At 37.8% G+C, this 12,944-nt stretch overlaps 1 pseudogene; it reads left to right on the forward strand.

The window, feature by feature from the left end:
- Positions 1-1,434: 1,434 nt before the first annotated feature.
- LOC141511724 (olfactory receptor 1G1-like) lies at positions 1,435-12,556 on the forward strand (annotated as a pseudogene).
- Positions 12,557-12,944: the final 388 nt, after the last annotated feature.

The following is a 12,944-nucleotide window of genomic DNA, read 5'->3' on the forward strand; positions in this document are numbered from 1 at the left end:
GCTAAAATCCAAAAATGGTATTAGTGATGTCTTTAGATTTGTGCATAAATTGGATTTAAGTAAGATAGTATTGCATCAAGTTATTAATCTCACTCTCTTACAAAGTCATAACATTCCAGTGACAAGATAGAGTCAAGACAATTGATGAAGTGAATTACCTTGGTGCCTTAGATGTAAAATCAAACTCTAAGTACTCCACAGAGATTTCTTCTTCTTTCATGGCCTTTGGAATGAATTGTTCTCATCCACACCTTCCACCAGAGGAAATCTTCACATGCTTGAAGTAGAGAACCTCTAACTCATCTATAGGATTAAAACCCCCTTAGTTACCCTCAGCCTGGTTTAGCCTGTCTGACTAAACAACCTACCCAGGTGAGACTACTGTGCATGTACAGTTTCTTGGAACCACAAGTGAGAATTAGGTAGCTGAGGTGTAAAGCAGCATGAAAAAGGCTCAGCAGCCCTCATACTAAAGTGACATACCCTATACCCCAATCAACCAATCAATATATACATATACATATATATATATATACATATATATATATATAATGTCTAATCACTGTTGGTTAGAAAAATGCAAATTCCAACTACTTTGAGATATCATCTCATACCCTATCAAATTGACTAAAATAATGCTAGAAGGGGAAAGTGACAAAAGTTGTAGAGAAAGGGAAATAATTGAGATGTTGTCATTGTTAGTGGAACTGTGAAGTGATCCAACTATTTTGAAAATTAATATGAAATTATTCCCAAAATATTATTAATTTGTGTATACCCTTTACCCCATAAATATCACTATTGAGCTTCTTTCCCAAGTATATCTAATTTACTTTTAGAGACTTCCATTGTTGTAGCAAATAACTGAAAATTGAGAAAATATCTATCACTTGGGAGGAATGGCTGAGTGAATTGTGGTATCTGATTGTTTTACAATGCAACTGTGTTCTAAGAAATAATGAGTATGTGGATTTTAGGAAAATATGTAAAGATAAATATGAAAAAAAATGAAGAGCGAAATGAACAGAAACAAGTAACAATGTTATTCAGTGTTTTAATGTGAATGACTGAAGCGGACCCTAGATGGCAGTGTTAAGGCAGGATTTCCCAGAGGTTCACTTCCAAGAAACTCCAAATGTCTTAGAAATCATGACTCTAACTAAAGTTGGGAGAGATGTAGAATCTGAAGAAAGATCCAGCAAGGCAATTCTCCAGCCCAAGGTAGCTTGGAAGATCTGTGGGAAGTAGGTGACAGTACAGTCAGGATCAGGAGCTCCAGCCTTTCTGGAACAGCCCTTAGGGCACCTAGATCCCTGAGGGTGCTGGCTTGTGGCAGCAGAAGTGATTTCCAGACCTCCCAATCTAGGGACCATCAAGCACAACTTGGAAGAGCATCAGGAAAACTCTGCCAACGTGATTGAGCCCAAGGTCAGCATGGCCCTCCACATAGCTCCAGCCTCAGGAAATGTAAGCAGATTCAGCAAGCTGCCCAGCAGCTGTTTCCCAACTGCTCAGCCCACAGAAGGTAAGGAGGTGAGAGACAGACTTTCTAGGTTTTTTTTGCTTTGTCCATATTCAGATCCTGGTCGCAGTCTGGAGCCCCCCACACCCCCCCCCCCACTGCCATAGAGCAGGGACCTCCTCACAGTTCCAGGGAAGAGGAGAGTTCTTGTGGTCATTCACAGACCAGTTCACAGGCAGGAGAGCAGTCAGAGTCAGAGACCTTGAAGGAATTGGGATCCTTTTTGGGGTGTCCCAATAACATTCAAAATCTTGGGAAGGTCTCAAAACCTGGGCACAAGCTGGAGAAATGAGTAAATAGGAGAAAAAAAGAACCTGACCATAGACAATTACTTTGGTCCCAGGGAGGATCAAAACACACATTAAGAAGAAGACAAAGTCCAAGCTTCTAATATCCAAAGATTCCAAGAAAAATAGGAGTTGGGCTCAGGCAATGAAAGAGCTCAGAAAAGCTTTTGAAAATCAGGGAAGGCAAGTAAAGGAAAAAATGGGAAGAGAAATGAGAGTAATGCAGGAAAGTCATGATAACCAAGTCAGCAACTTGATCAAGAAACTACAAAAAATACCAAAGAAATAACATGTTAAAAACCAGTTTAGGTCAAATGGGAAAAGAAGTCCAAAGAGTTAATGCCTTAAAAGAAGAATGCTTTAAAAAGCAGATTTGGTCAGATGGAAAAGAAGATAAGAAAGCTCTCTAAAGAAAGCAACTCTAGCGGGGCAGAGCCAAGATGGAGACAAGAAGGGATCTAGTCTTAGGAGCTCTCTGATAAAACTCATCAGCTAAGGACTCTAACTAAACTTTCCAGAGACAGAACCCACAAAGGGACCCAGTGAGGCAGTTCTCCTACTCAAGGTAACCTGGAAAAGAGCAGAAAGTCTCTGCTCCCTGGGATCGGAGAGGTGACCTGCCAGAGGGGTGGCCCGCCAGAGCCAAAGAACTTCAGCCTCCCAGAGGCAGTCCCAGGGAGCTGGGAGCCTCAGCTCACAGCAGCGGGGGAGTCTCCAGAGCTGCACCCCGAGGAGCACCAGGCACAGAGTGGGGGAACAGCTGGGGACCTCTGCCAGAGCAAGCATGTGGAGCCTAGCCCTCAGGGCACATAGCCACCAGCTTGGTCTTTCTGCAGACCAGAGCCGGAAACATAAGCAGGTGGAGCCAGTAAGCAGGAGCCTCCAGGGCATGAGCCCATTGAGCTGAGGGAGGGGAATGAAGAGAAAGAGACTGCCAAGCTCTGTCCTCTACCCCTGGAACAGGACTCTGGGGCTCTGAACACATTCAGATACTGATTGCAGTCTAGGCCCCCCCATAGAACAGCAGGGCCTCCTCCACCTCAGCCCTGTGGCAGAGGGAGGTGTTTATGGTCATTCACAGACCAGGAGGGAGGACAGAGCCTCACACACTGAGACCCTTGTGGGAGTATCCCAAAAGCTCAGGAAGCACCCCAAACCAGGCCTAGGCTGGGAAAATGAGCAAGCAGAGAAACAAAAAGAAGACTATTGAGGTTTTGCAAATGAGCCCAAAAAGGATCAAAATAGTCTGAAGATGATGAAGCACAAGCTCCTGCATCTAAAGACTCCAAGAAAAACAGAAATTGGGCTCAGGCTATGACAGAGCTCAAAAAAAGACTTTGAAAATCAAATGAGGGAGTTGGAAGAAAAACTGGGAAAAGAAAGGAGAGAGATGCAGGAAAAACATGAAAATGAAGTCAGCAGCTTAGTCAAGGAAATCCAAAAAAATGCTGAAGAAAATAGCATGCTAAAAACCAGCTTAGGTCAAATGGATAAAACAGTTCAAAAAGTTATTGAGGAGAAGAATGCTTTAAAAAGCAAAATTGGCCAGATGGAAAAAGAAATAAGAAAACTCTCTGAGGAGAACAAATCCTTCAGACAAAGAATAGAATTCAAAGGAGATTGATGAATTTACCAGAAATCAGGAATCAATACTTCAAAACAAAAAAAAATGAAAAATTGGAAGAAAATGTGAAATATCTCATTGAAAAAACAACTGATATGGAAAACAGACTTAGGAAAGATAATTTAAAAATTATTGGAATACCTGAAAGTCATGATCAGGAAAAGAGCCTTGACATCATTTTCAAAGAATTACTACAGGAAAATTGCCCTGATATTCTAGAAGCAGAGGGCAAAATAGAAATGGAGAGAATCCACCGATCCCCCCGAGAAAGAGATCCCAAAAAACCAACCGCTAGGAATATTATAGCCAAGTTCCAGAACTCCCAAGTCAAAGAGAAAATATTACAAGCAGCCAGAAGGACACAATTCAAATACCATGGAGCGGCAATCAGGACCACACAGGACTTAGCAGCAACTACATTGGAAGCTCGTAGGGCTTGGAATACAATATACTGGAAGGCAAAGAGCTTAGAATGCAGCCAAGAATGAACTACCCAACAAGGCTGAATGTCCTCTTCCAGGGAAAAAGATAGACTTTCAATGAACCAGGGGAATTTCAAATGTTCCTTTTGGAATGGCCAGAGCTGAACAGAAGGTTTGATCTTCAGATACAGGACTCAGGTGAAGCATGGAGATTGGAGGAGAGGGGGGAAATATGAGGGATTTCATGAGGATGAACTGCATGCATTCCTGCATAGAAAAATGACACTGATAATACTCATATGAACCTTCTCAGTTAATAGAGCATGCAGGGAGCTTTTATAGTTGAAGCACAGGAGAAAGCTGAATTTGAAGATAAAATATGGTGTAAAAATCTAGTCAATAGAAAAAAAGGGAAATGGAATGGGAGAAAGAAAAAGGAGAGGGGGAATAATCCAAGATATTTCACATAAGATTTTTTTTATTACAATGAGCTATTGCAATGATATGGAATGAGGGAACCTTTGCTCTCATCAGAGATGGCTAGGAGAAGAAGCAGCATATATACTCAATGGGGTATAGGCATCTAGAGTAAGAAGGAGGGGGGAGCAGGGGGAAGGGGTGGGGATGTGAATAAAGGAGGAGAGGATGGACCATGGGGGGAGAGTGGTCAGATAAAATACATTTTCTTTCTTACTTCTTGCAAGGGGCTGGGTTTGGAAGTCCTTCCCAGGACCATGGGGCCAGGTGGATTCTGGGCCTAAGGGGTGGTATGGGGGCTCAGGGCTTCTTGGCCCCAGGACCAGGGATCTGTCTGCTGTGCCACCCAGAGACCCTACAGCAGAGTCAGAGTGAACGGAGAAAGAAAATATAGTACATCGTAGTGGAGAAATACGAAAGGAGGGAGTTGTGATCAGCAATGGCAACATTGGAAAAATGTGGAAGTAACTTTTGTGATGGACTTACCATAAAGAATGAGATCCACCCATGACAGAGTTGTTGGTGTTGGAACAAAGACTCAAGCACATTTTTTGTTATTATTTGGGGGAGGGTGCAGGGCAAGTGGGGCTGGGTGGCCTGCCTGGGGCCACATAGCAAGGTGATCTTTGGGTGTCAGGGGCCAGATTTGGACCCAGGTGTTCCTGGCTCAAGGGTCAATGCTCTGTCTGCCACCCAGCCACCCCTACTATTATTACTATTTTGTTTTATTTGGGGTCTTTTTTTTCTTTTTTTTTTTTTTTGGTTTTTGCAGGGCAGTGGGGATCGGGTGGCTTGCATGTCACATGGCTGGGTGATTGTTGGGTTTATGAGGCTGGATATGGGCTCGGGTGCTTGTGGCTCCAGGGCTGGTGCTTCATCCTTTGCGCCACCTGGCCATACCTACAATTATTACTATTACTTTTTTATTTTAATTTTTTTCTCTCCCCTTTACTTTTTTTCGCCCAAGCAAGTCTATCTATATTCATGGGGGAGGAGGGGTATTTTGTTTACTTGTAAACAAGAATATTTTATTAATGTAAAAAAATTGTACAAAATGAGAATAAAAAAATAAATTAAAAAAAGAAAGCAACTCTATCAAATATAGAATGGAGCTAAGGGAAGTTAAAGACTCATGTTGAGGAATCAAGAAACGATAAAACAAAAACCAAAAGAATGAAAAATTATAAGAAAACATGAAATATGTCATTAGAAAAATAATTAACTTAGAAAACAGTTGCAAGAGGTATAATTTAAAAATTATTGGGTTACCTGAAAGTTATGACTAGGAAAAGAGCCTTGACTTCATTTTTAAAGATTTTTAGGGACAGCTAAGTGGTGCAGTGAATAGAGAACTGGCCCTGGAGTCAGGAGGACCTGAGTTCAAATCCAGACTCAGACGTTTACTAATTACCTAGCTGTATGACTTTGGGCAAGTCACTTAACTCCATTGCCTTACAAAAACTCAAAAAAGAATTTCTACAGGAAAATTACCCTGATATCCTAGAAGCAGAGGGTAAAATAAAAATTGAGGGAATCCACCAATCTCCTCCTGAAAGAGATTAACCCAAAATTCTTCCAGGAATACTATAGCCAAACACCAGAACTCCCAAATCAAAGAAAAAGTATTACAAGTAGCCAGAAAGAAATAATTCAATTTCTATGATGCTACAATTAGGATTACACAGGATTTGGCAGCATCTACATTAAGGGCTCATAGGGCTTGGAATATGATATTCCAGAAGACAAAAGAACTTGGATTAAAACCAAGAATCAACTTTCCAGCTATACTGAACATTCTCTTCCAGGAGAAAAGATGGATATTCAATGAAACAGGGGACTTTCAAACTTTCCTGTTGAAACAGTCAGAACTGAACAAAAAGTCTTATCTCCAAGTACAAGACTCAGGCAAAGTACAGAGGGTGGACACAAAGGATACATTATGAGGGATTTAATGATATTAAATTGCTTGTATTCCTGCATGAGAAGATAATACTGATAACTCAGATGAACTATTTCAATTAATAAAGCAGTTAGAAAGAACATATATAGACAAGACACAGAAGAGAGCTGAACATGAAGTTATAATATTACCCATAATCAGTGGGTGAAAAAGGAATGTACTGTGAGAAAGGGAAAGGAGAAGTAGAATGGACTAAGATATTTCATGTAAAAAAGTCAAGAAAATGCTTTTGCAAAGGAGTGGAAGGGAGGGAAGATGGAGGGGGACGAGTGAGCCTTCATTCTCATCAGAAATGGGTCAGAGTGGAAACAGCCTACATACTTATTAGGTTATAAAAATCTATCTTACCCTAGAAGAAAAAGGAGAGGAAGGAGATAGAAGAAAGAAGACAGAGAAAAGGGAGGAGGGGTATAGAGGATAGAGGAGAGGGAAGATATGGGAAAGGGTAGTCATATACAACACATTTTTTTTACAAATTGGTGGAGTTAGGTGGCTTGCCTGGAACCACATGATTGGGAGGGTTGTTTGGTGTCTGGGGCAGGATTTAGGCTTTGGTCCTCCTGGCCCCAGGGCTGGTGCTCTATTCTCTGTACCATTTGGCTTCCCCATAATACGCTTTTAAGAAGGGACAAAATAGAGAAAGGAGAAAGAAAATAGAATAAAGGGGAGTGGGGAGGAATGGATAGAGAGAGAAATACAATTAGCAATAGCAACTGTGGGAAAAAAATACAGAAGCAACCTCTCTGACAGACTTATGATAAAGACTGCAACCCATCCCAGAGACAGAGCTGATGGAATTCAAATACAGACAGAAGTACAATTTTTTTTCTCTCACTTTATTTTTCATGATTTTTCTATTTTTATGGGTATAGGGGGAATTATGTTTACTCTTACAAGACTATTTTAGTAATGTGTAAAAAAATAAAAAAATAAATAAGAATAAATAAACAAATAAATGTGAATTACTAAGCTATTCTGAGCTATAATCTTCAAATCAACTACACATGATCCTACAAAATGAAATATAATCAGTCCCACAGAAAAATTATTCCTATGGGGCAATATATTATATAATTTCATCTATAAAAGATATTTATCACTTTATTTATACCTATATTATATATACATATTGCATATATTTACATATATGTGTGTAAATGTTTTAGTGTCTATGTTTATATGTGTGTGTATATGTGTATTATGTATACATATTTATGTGTGTAAATATATATATATATATATATATATATATATGTTGGCATTCTCTAGGGAAGAACTGGGAAGGAGGGAAGGAAAGCATGGAACTTAAATGCAACAAAAAAATTGGAAGTTTTTCTAAAGAATTGTCTGTGACATGTTGAAGGAATACAAATTGTAATCTGGTGAGACATTAAGAGATAGTTTGCCGAGGCACCATCTTTAAATAGAAATGTACCATCAGTTTCAGCTAATCATCATCATAATTACTTTCACTTTATTTGCACTACCATTGTCACCATCATTATATTATTTGTGTATTCCTAGAAATTATTTTGACAAGAAGCTTGTGTCTGAGTCATTTGAAGCAAATAGACCAGACGACTTCCTGTGTCCCTCAGAAAGTTATTTTTAGGGCACTGTCTCATAATACTTTGTTCTAAATTCACTTTGGATTAACTGAACTAGTTCCTATATAGAAGTAAGTTCACAATTCTTAGAAGCACCTTGGAGATAATCTAATTATACTCTTTCGCTTCACAAAGAGTAATATTGAGGTCCATTATGGCTAAATGACTTGTCCAAGCTCACACAGGTAGTATGTGGCAGAGAAGTTTCAATTCTGTCGTCTGACTCCAAATATAACACTATTTTTTTCAATTGATATTTTATTTTTCCAATTACATTTTATGAAAGTTTTTTAACATTCATCCATATGCATTTGCACATTTTTAAGATACTGAATTTCCTTCCACCCTCCCTTCCCACCCTCCTTTCCTCAGCTACAAACAGTCTGGTGAATAATGCACATATACATTGTGCTTAACATATTTAATGATTAGCCATTTTCTGTATGAGGAATTAAGATTAAGGGATAAGAAAGAAAACCACGAGACAGGAAAGAAAAATATGAGAGATTTTTAAAAAGTGAATAAAGTGTTCATTCAGATTTTGTAGCATATATTTGGTTCTGTTTTGTTTTGTTTTTCTTCCTCTGGATGTGGATGTATCCTCAGCACATCTCCCAGGGTTGTCCTAACTCTCTGAACTTCTGAAAGGAGCTGCATTCATCAAGGTTGATCAACTCACAATGGTGACACAGAGAGACATAGACACAGAGAGGTATTCTCAGCACCATGCTATGCATGCATCTATTTATCATTTCTTTCTTGAGAGGTGGATAGTAACTTTACCCATAGGCATTTGCAGTTGATTTGAGTATTTAAAATACTCTTAATAACTGAGTTATTCTTTGAGCAACATTACTATTACTGTATACTATGTTTTCTTGCTTTTGCTAATTTTACTTTTCACTATTCCATGCAAGTCTTTCCATGTTTTTTTTTCTAAAAATCAATGGACTCATCATTTCTTACAGAACACTAATATTCCATCATGATCATATACTACATCTTATTCAGTCATTTACCAATTCATAGGAATCCCCTCAATTGCCTGTTTTTTGGCATATGAAGATTGCTGCTATTACTATTTTAGAATATATATATATATATATATATATATATATATATATATATATATATATGTTCCTTTTACCCTGATGAGTTTGGGAAGTAGATGTAACAGTAGTATTTCTGGATCAAAGGCTACACACAAATTTATAACTCCTTAGGCATAATTTTAGATTGCTTTTGTAAAATGATTGAATCATCACAATTCTGTCAGCTTTATGTTATTGTTCCACATACTACTGTAACTAAAATAATTTGTCTTCAAATAAACTCTTTCTTGTTTTTCAAATTGTCATTTAAGAAATTCCACAATCTAAATTACTGCCAGAAACTCATGATTTGTGTAAAGAGGAGAAAGAAATATTTGGGAAAGGATATACAAAAGCCCCTGATCATTCTCATCTCATTCCCTCTTGCCCTTTAGTTCCAACCCTCCCCATCTTTTCAACTGTCCTGGTACATTGTTCAGACTGTATTTTGGGATTCAGATGAAAATTTCTTGTCCAAATGGAAATCAGTTGGACACCTCATTTTCTTTGACCCTTCAAAACTGATAGATGAAGTAGTAGTAGTTCTAGTACTGTATTGCCAGAAGTTATCCAGGGCAGGTTAATCAATTGTTAGTATCATGAAAAAACAATAAAATTTTTTTATTTTACTTTATATCCATTATGAGCTTGACAAATATCAACAACATGAATGGTGTCCTACAAAACAAATGAGAAAAACGATTGCATTTCAAATCATAAATTTCCACTGCACACAATTAGGTTGTTTAATATGTTTCAGATTTAGCAATATTTATAATATTCTTATTGGTCTATAATCCACTTCTAAACTAAAAGGAATGGAAACAAAATTAGTTTCATAATTACTTCTAAGTCATTGCTGGATGGAACTAGAAGGTCATTATGGTTGACTATGCCCTCTTTTAAAGGAATAGAAAAAAACCCAAGAGGCAGTGAAATATGACTGTGTGATAAGGAGAAACACAGAAAGTCAAGGTAGGAAGTAGAATGATAGAGACTGAAGTGAAAATTGCTAGGAAAATAAAGAGAAGCATTATTTTCATGAAAATAATGTCTGTCACTAAAATAGAAGAAAAAACACACTAAATTTTGAATAGAGTAGTAATAATACAGGAATTTAGTTAGGAGAGATTTTAAATATTCCAAAATTAACTAAAGTGATCTCACACTTTTTCTCTCTGTGTCTCCCTCTTCCCCACCTCCCTTCCCTTCTCACTTCTTCCTATCTTCTAGTTCTCTCCCTCTTTCCCTCTCTTTGCAATCTTCCTGTCCATTGTCTTCCTCCTCTCTCTTTCACCAGCTCTATCTCTCTCTGTCTTTTTTTATCTGTCTCTATTTCTGTTTCTCTCTCTGTCTCTGCCTCTCTCTCTGTCTCTGTCTGTCTGTCTCTCTCTCTGTCTGTCTGTCCTTATCTGTCTCTGTCTCTCTATCCTATCTCTCTGTCTCTGTCTCTGTGTGTGTCTATATATATATATATATATAATATATATATTATATATATAGTCTATGTTTTTAGTCTTTGCCTTAGTTTCTTGTTCTCTCTCTGTCTCCATTTCTATCTCTTTGTCTTTATCTCTATCTCTATCTCTCTAGCACTCTTCTGTCTCTGTCTCTGTCTGTCTCTCTGTCTCTGTCTCTCTGACTGTGTGTATCTGTCTGTCTTTTGTTCTATGTGTGTATCTCTGTCTCTCTGTCTCTGTCTCTCTCTGCCTGTCTCTCTCTCTGCTCTGTGTCTGTCTGTCTACCTGTCTCTCTCTCTCTCTCTCTCTCTCTCTCTCTCTCTCTCTCTCTCTCTCTTTCTGTGTGTGTGTGCTTCTTTCTATTAAGACTTTCATTAATGCTGATCTTCAAATTGTCTTACAAAGTTTTCAAGTAAAGTAGGGGTTCATTGAGAACTTTAGAATCTTTCCCAATAGACAAGTGATAACTGTCTGAGACAGGACATGAAACTAGACTGGCTTTAATCCATACTTTCTATGCCTTCTATGTGCTCATATGTCTGGGTCTTGGCACCACAATCTATTGTATAATTATGACATTATATAACAATATGCTAGTTGCTTCTACAATCATGGGATTTTCAACACCCCTAGACTACTAAAATTGAAAAGTTCTGTAAACATATTCTAATCCAATATCCCATCTTAATAATAGAAAAACTGAGGCACAAAGGCAGAAAAATAATCTGCCCAAGGTTACTTCTGATTTAACTGAGAAATTTTCTTTATAGAGTAAATGATGTTTTCAATTGTAATGATAACAATATCTAGTATTTATATGTCTAAGTTTTGTGAGACAATTAACAAATATTATATTTTATCCTTCCCACTCATCCAGTTATGCTCTTTCATTATTTCTATTTTATGATGAGGGAACAGAGGCTGAGAGAAGATGTGACTTATCCTGGATCATACAGCTAATAAATATCTGAGACCAGATCTGAACTCAGGTCTTCCTGAATCCAGCTCTTCCACTCTGTGTGTCACCTAGTGGTCTCTTGAATGGAGAGTAGATCAAAATGATGATGATGATTAGCACCATCACCACTGTTTTTATGACTTCAGCAAAATTACCTTTTCACATTTCCAATGATTACATTAAGAAACTTTATTTACTTAATTATATTGTTTAACAGGTTTAATTTTCTTTTATTAGATTCATACCTTGGAAAAACAAGACTACTATCTCTGAGTTCATGCTCCTGGGACTGACTGATGGACCAAAGCATCAACAATGACTCTTCTGGCTATTTCTATTCATGTCTATGTTTACAGTGATTAGAAACCTACTCATGACTGTTGCTTCTAACACTCATCTTCATTACCCTATGTGCTTCTTTCTAGTCAACTTGTCTTTTACTGATGTCAACTTCATCACTACAGTTGCCTAGATGTTGCTGAATATCCAACATCTCAGAATAGCAAACTCAGAATAACTTCATCTCTTATTCTGACTACCTGACACAGTTATATTTTTTGTCATGCTTGGGGCAGTAGATGAATTTTTCCTGGGAACAATGACATATGACCACTATGTGGTCATCTGTCACCCACTCCATTACACAATGATAATGAGCTCCCAGTTTTGTTTCTTTTTTATTTCAATTTCATGGTTTTTAAATGTTTTTTCCAGTTCCTCTTACACATTTATTTATTAATATACTAGTTTTCTTTGCCAAAAATGAAATTCCCCACTTCTTCTGGCACCTGAACTCCCTGCTATAATTGCCCTGTTCAGATATATTCATCAATAAGTTAATGATCTGTTCCATTGGTGTCTTGTTGGTATGACTGCATTCTGCACTATCATATCTTATGCATATATAAATTTGGCCATAATAAAGATGCCATGCAAAATAGGGAAGCAGAAAACCTTTTCACTTGCAGCTCCTACCTTTCTGCAGTAGTTTACTTCTTTGAGACTGACTTTGGAGTCCATCCAACCATTCAGCCCCTGGTGGCATAATGGCATCTGTAAGGTACACAGTGGTGACCCCAATGCTGAACCCTTTTATCTACACCCTGAGCTACAGGGATATGAAAGTGGCCCAGCTGAGGTTCTTTTAAATTCCCTTCTATGAGTTCTAAAATAAGTTGTAAAAATACACATCTTTTTGCCTCTGTTCCCCTAAGTGAGTAGCAAGAAGCTGCCAACTTCAAAGAATTTTCCCAAGAGGAAAGTGCTTTGATTCATTCAGATCTTGATAAAATATCTTAAACTCAGTCTCAGGGTTTCTCTATGTTGACAAGGTTGAATCAGGACACACCCACTATTAAGTTTAAATACAAAATAACAAAAATTATAAAGACAGATATCTTTGATTTACTTTATCCACCTAGTCTGGTCTTCAGATTTGAGAATTCTGATCATCTAACTACAAAATGACATCTGGTCACCCAATTGCATATTATTTTGCTCTTATTTACATATCACTTTAGAAATATTCAAATATAT

Source organism: Macrotis lagotis, chromosome 1 (assembly GCF_037893015.1).
Source record: "Macrotis lagotis isolate mMagLag1 chromosome 1, bilby.v1.9.chrom.fasta, whole genome shotgun sequence".
Taxonomy (NCBI): Eukaryota; Metazoa; Chordata; class Mammalia; order Peramelemorphia; family Peramelidae; genus Macrotis; species Macrotis lagotis.